Consider the following 6,798-nt stretch of genomic DNA (forward strand, 5'->3'; position numbering starts at 1 on the left):
CGGTGAAGCTTCTTGATATTTCCCTTTCCATCCTCTGGGGTGACAGCAAAGACTGGCACCTCTGGATTTGGCTGGCCTACAAACAACATAAGGTGTGTCTTCCCACTTGTCTGCCAACTTGTGTCGTCCCCCGAAATGAAGTATCTTCACCAGAACTCTATCACCCGTCTGGATGGCGGCACCTCTAATGCAGACATCATATCCTTCTTTATGGATTGCCTGTGACTTCCTGGATGACTCCGCTGCTATAGCTGATAAGCATGGGCTAATCTGTCACGTAGATCCTGCACAAACTTTGTCATCGGCATCTTCTTGTCCTTGTGTAGGCCAAAAGCAAGATCCAGCGGAAGGCGAGGATATCGTCCAAACATAACAAAATATGGTGCAGCTCCTGTGGACACATGACGAGTACAATTATAGGCCTGCAATGTATTCCCTCCAGTTGGACTTCTGATGTGGCTCAAGGGTACCCAACATGTTCATCAAGGTCCTGTTGAATCTCTCAGGCATTCCATTACCCATAGGATGGTATGGTGTTGTTCTCGACTTCTTTATTTCCAAGTAAAACAGATGGTTCTTGAATAACTAAGCTCTCGAAGTTTCGTCCTTGATCAGAATGAAGTTTCATCGGAATGCCGTAATGGACGATGAATTGGTCGAAGAGTGCCTTTGGAGTAGTTCTTGCTGTTTCATTCTTGGTTGGAAAAACTGGATTCGACGCTAACTAAAGGTGCTCCCTGACTGTCTCCTGGTTTTTTCCGCTTGATACGTCGTCCACACTGACGTATCCAGTTATCAACTGCACTATCCATCCCTGGCCAGTAAAATCTGTCTTTGAGTAAAGTAGGGTCTTATCTTTACCTGGATGGCCATGTCATTATGAAGTGACTGAAGAACAGTGTCTACATGTGCGGAAGGCAAAACCAGCTGTGTCTTGCAGTCATCGTTGATAATTACCTGTCGGTACAATACACCATCTTTCAGAATCAGATGATGGAATTGCTTCAATAATGGAGTTGGTCCAACTTCAGCTGTTGTAGGTTTCCTCCCATCTCTGACATGTTGTACGAATGGCTGTATAACTGGATCCATGGCTTGTGCCTTCCTCCAGTCGATGATGTTATCTGGATATTCATTATCATTGTCATTCTGAACGACATCAGGGTTGACAGTAAGGCTCTCAACAAGTGACTTCGGTAGAATTGAGTTACAGACAGCTTGCGCCGACTCCATGGAGATGGTCTCAGTCTCAATACTAGCTAAGTCGGTGTCCTCTGACTGTGGCAAACGGCTAAGTCCATCTCCGTCTCCTTTCTTCCTACCAGGACGGTACACATTGTCAAAGTTTAAAGCAGCGAGTGTAGCAAGCCATCTGTGTTCTGTTGCATCTAGTTTGGCTCAGTGAGTACTCTGAAGTCGCTCCTATACAAGTATTCCTTAAACTTATCACACACCGCCCACTTCAAGGCCAGGAATTCCAACTTGTGTGGTGGGTGTCGCTTCTCAGACTTTGATAGACTCCTACTGGCATAACTGATAACTCTCTTTACCCCTCCTGTTCCTGGTACAATACAGCTCCCAAACCGACTCCTGGGGCATCTGTATGTAATTCATAGGGTAAGTCACTGCTGGCATATCCAAGAATGGGTGCAGACACAAGGAGATCCTTCAAGTACCCCATTGCCATGGTTTCTGCTGATGTTTCTTCGATCTATTGGATACAGGTCCTGGCATCAGGTCGATTAATTGCTTACAGATTTTGCTGAAGTTACGGATGAACCGCCCGTAGTAGTCCATAAATCCTAGAAATCGGCGAATATCTTCAGGGCTGGTTGGCTTTGGCCAGTTCACTGCTTTGTCTGTTTTGTCAGGATCAATCTCCACCCACTTTCAGACAAAACATACACATGACCCACATACTTAACTTTCCTCTTAAAGAAAGAACACTTGTCAGGTGCTAACTTCATTCCATGCTGTTTGATCCTTGCGAAAACCTTGTGAAGATTGTCCATATGTTCCTCATATGTTCTGCCAAATACGATGACATCGTCTATGAAGATACAGCAAATCTTGAGATGTGAATCAGCCAGGCAGTTCTCCATCATATGATGGTAAGTAGCTGGGGAATTTGTCAAATCAAATAGCATTCTGTTGAATTCATAGAAACCCAACGGACCAACTGTGAATGCAGTTCTCTCTTTATGGTCTTCTAAGATCTCAACCTGATGATATCCGCTCTTCATGTCTATGGTTGAGAAAAAAAGGTACTTCCTGCCAGAGGTTCCAGCAGTTCTTCAATTCTTGGTAGAGCATAACTATCCTTCTTGGTATTCTTGTTTAGCAATCTGTAGTCCACAAAGTCGTAGTTTGCCATTCTTCTTCCTGACTAACACCGGAATTCGCCGAAAACGTTGCTTGAAGGGCTTGTCATCCAATAAGTCTATCCTATGCTTCACTTCGGTGATACCAATGTCGATGTCGTTTTTGGCAAAATACTCTCATATAATTCAGTCAGCTCCATGCCACTCTCAAGTTGCTCTGGTGTTATGTCGCTCTTGTTGATCTCTATCTTGTCCAAAACCGATGCAGTCGATGGTATGACTGGTGTGGATTCCTGATGTTGATATTTGATTGTGACTGGTTGGATCTCGCACAAGACTGCTTTCGGATTTATAGTATGGTTCTTGTCATATTTGCAATCTGCACATTTACTGTTCCTGTGTCTTTATATCTGTATTCGATCAAACTTGGTTCAACATCTAGATCTCTGTAATTGGGCTGGTGTTTTGATGAGACCAACATGGATGGAGTGGTACTGTATGGTATACCTCTATCTACATATTCTGGAATCTTTATGGTTGTCTTAGTTCCAATAGTAACTGGTCGATTTACAGCATTCTTGATGACAGCTAAGGTATTATGGTGTCGTGCAAGTTCTTTCTCTCTGAGTGTAATAGCTCGAAAAGTCAAATACCACGGTGATGTAAGATCGGATCTCTGTAGTACTTTTCTCCATGATATTGTTGAAATGTTCTCATAATAGTGCTGCGGATATGTATCAAAAAGTGTTTTACAGGGTATACAACTATATCACATGTCAATGGAAAGATAAATCAATGTAGTTTTTTAATATTCTGTTCTAACTGAAAAGAGCTAAAGTTTGCTGCTATTTTGCATTACTTAGAGGAAGGGTCAAAGGGATCAATCGACCCCAATACTCTTTGATAAGTGATTGAAGTGAAGTCGTTCATTGTAGGTATAGGAAAAAAGTATCATGTAAAAATCACATGTATAGAATTTCAAAACTGTAAAAAAGAACTTTTTCCGACAAAAGTTGACTATTAAATCACAGGACAAAAATGCCCCTAAAATTGGTTGCATTTGAGAGCATTTTCAATGATTAAGAGGTAATAAGACACCGCAGAATATTTCAATGTATATCTAAATATACTTTACTTGTATATCTAAATATACTTTACTGGATAACAAATAAAAAAAAAAAAAAAAAAAAAAAAAAAAAAAAAAAAAAACGTTTTTGATTCGATCTGCAACATAAGCGTTACAAAATGTGTTGCAGATTTTCTCATATTTTAACTACTAATTATACTAAAATTGTAAAATACGAAATCAATTCCCGAACAACCTGTTCTGTTTCCGAACTGTTTTTACAACAGAAAAGCATGAATATCATCCAAAGTAACTTTTTTTTTTACAGGATCAATATTTTAAGTACTTTTTAAGCATGTAGATAAAAGTTTGACATATTTTTTTCTGTTATCTAGTAAATAGAAATCGTAGAAAACATTACCACTTTTCAGTCAGAAAAGAATGATATTCAAAAACTACAATGATTTGTCTTTCCATTGACGTATGATATAGCCGTATACCCTCTAGGTCAATTAAAGTTCGAAAAACCCTTAGCCGTCCGCAGCACTGTAATGTGGTGAAGGATGTTGGTTCCGATTAACATTGGAATATGATTATTGTAGTTGCTATCGGGAACAATTAAAAGAATACATGGAGGGATCTCCTTCTGATGTGGCAACTGTAACCCAGCTTCAATATAACCCTCATACGGAAGTTGCTGTCCATCTGTACATTCAATGTCCAGTAGAGTTGTAAGTTTTTGCAATGGTATGACTGCTAAATTGTTACTATAGTAAGTACGGATTAAAGCTGAAACTGTTGAACCCGTGTCTAGTAGACTCTTTACATTCAAACCATTGAGTACAACCTCAGTCTCTGTTGGATGTCCAAACAAACCTGGTGGAATTGATGGAGGACCTTGTACTCTGCTTTCTGCACATAAGCCTATCGATGGTCCTGCTCCATATGCTTCTTCTCGTTTAAAGATTGTTGATCCTTGTCTGGAATAGCAGTGCAACCCTTCTTAATATGACCATATTTTCAACATCTAAAGCACTTGGTTTCTTGGGTTCTTTGTCTGCTCTTGGTCTGATATTGTGATGCTTGATCTTGTTGTGGCTGATCCTGGTATCTTTGTCTCTGATGCTCATCTTGTTGTCTCCTCCTGTTCGGTCTATAACCTCTACCCATTTCTCCTGAACTGAGTTTCCCATCTGTCCATTCTAGTAGCGAGTTGGTGAATGAGTCCCCTAAATTCATCCATCTGGGTTTGTTGAATGGGCTCAGATGATCTGCCAACTTTCGCAGTGTGTGGCTTGGTGTTGCTCTTTCTGTCATCATGATCTTTCTCTATGTGTCGCAAAGCAACAGTCTTTTATGGAATCGAACTTGTGTCCTGAGATGTCCTTCAGCTCTGTCTTCAAACCAGTCCATAACATATAGTGTAACATGGTGTTTCTGTCTTTCTGATTAACTATTCCCTTCTCAACTGCTAGATTCATGATGGGTTCGAGTCTGCAACTCCACCTAGTAACTGACTCATCCTCGGCTTGTCTGGCACGGTAGAACTGTGCTAGCAAATCTTCTTTCTTTTCAACATCTCCATAAATGCTGTCTTACTTGTGGATAATATCTGGAACGGAAGCATTTGGACCAAGGTGCATCGCTATGACTCCTGCGTCTCCTTTCAGTGATCCCCTGGCGGCGTAGTTTATGTTTTCATTGTCGTACAACTTATCTGCCATAAGTCCAGTAACCTCGTATCGCCATAACTCATAACTCGTCTCTCCTTTGTTGTTACTACCAGGGAAATGAGAAATTCTGGGTGGTTCTCTAAACTTAGCATGGGTCTTCTGCTTTCGTTCTTCTGGTTTGGTGTCAGACTCAACTTCAGTCTTTGGTTTTACTTCTCCGCTTGTTGCTAAATAACTCTGCATTCAGTCCTTTAAAGCTTCTGATGTGTCACCTTTAAGTAAATCTCTCATCTCTTTCTTCAGAAGCTGAAGTAAGGCAAAGTCTTCAAAGAATACTTTTGGTTCCTCGGCATCAGTGTCAGCCATGGCGGCAATGTATATGTCTCTGCTGAACACAACTAATACTCACCAATACCTGCTAACCTACCCAAATACTTAAGTACTGTCCATATAAAATTCAGACACTGCCAATGGTAAGGTGATTCATGGTGTAGAAAAACCTATGGATCAGACGATGCTTTTTTGATCTGCATATGCTATATTTTAATGTGGAAATAGTACTTTCTATATTTAGATCTGTACTTTTGAGAAAAATACACTTTAATATCCCACTAAAATCAACCAAATCAAACTAAATCCAGAACGATAACTCTTGCAAAGTGCTAATTGCACGTGCAATCTATATAAATTTTATCTCAAAAGCGCAACCTCCAAATGAAAAACTAAGACTAGTTATGTGATCTATAATGGTTTCTGAACAAGACATAAAACTGAATTTGGTAGGTTTTTAACATGCATGAATCACCTCCTGTCTGATTTTTATAAAGACTGCTACTTAATTATTTACTTACTATAATTTAACTACTTAATTACTTCACAATAAACTGAAAAATACAAGTGAGACAATTATTACATGACAATATTATCAATCACATCGAATGAATGAAATGTACAATAACTCTCCCACTGGAAACGAACCTAAACTTGGATATGGGTAGCAAAGCTTACTCGTGTACTGACCCATCTCAAACAAAAAATAATATCAATGCATTTGGAAAACACTAATACTACATGTAGGTATATTGTATCAAAAATATAAAATTCAAATTTAATCTGTACTGAAATATAAAAATAATCAACACAATTGAAATGCACAAGTAATACTGTAAATATACATACATACCAAAAATACCACCTTACCACAGTATAATGCTTTAGAACATATATCATTTACCATATTTGAAGATTATAAGTATAGTATATCAAATCAACGCTGACGAAAATTATCAAATTTGTTTTAATTAATGTTTCTTCGGGGGCGTTAAAAGGTTTCACCAACGAGTACTTCATTGAATACAAGGAAGTTTTTATGCCATTATTAATCACCGTTTTTAACGGAATTCTACGTTTAGGACTTTTCCCAAACGACTGGGCAAAAGCTATCCTCATACCAGTCTTTAAGAAGGGGGACATAAGCGATCCAAATATCATCGTGGGATTAGTTTAGTCAGCAATTTCGGGAAACTGTTTACATCTGTTCTGAATCAGCGGTTGATAGAGTGGTCAGAAACGTTTGATATAATAACGGACGCCCAGTTCGGCTTTCGTCCAGGTCTTGGAACAATTGATGCTATACGGTAATTTTTTCAGACACCATATCGGGTCTTCAAAAGCTACTTGATACATTACATTTGTACACCTCCAAATGGTCATTAAGTGTAAATATAGCAAAAAACCA

At 39.2% G+C, this 6,798-nt stretch overlaps 1 pseudogene; it reads right to left on the reverse strand.

Annotated features, from left to right (window-relative positions):
• Window positions 1-3,951: 3,951 nt before the first annotated feature.
• Window positions 3,952-6,167, reverse strand: LOC148623333 (uncharacterized; annotated as a pseudogene).
• Window positions 6,168-6,798: the final 631 nt, after the last annotated feature.

Source organism: Perna viridis, chromosome 2 (assembly GCF_037379345.1).
Source record: "Perna viridis isolate PV_CMFRI_1.1 ecotype Kerala chromosome 2, ASM3737934v1, whole genome shotgun sequence".
Lineage (NCBI taxonomy): Eukaryota > Metazoa > Mollusca > Bivalvia > Mytilida > Mytilidae > Perna > Perna viridis.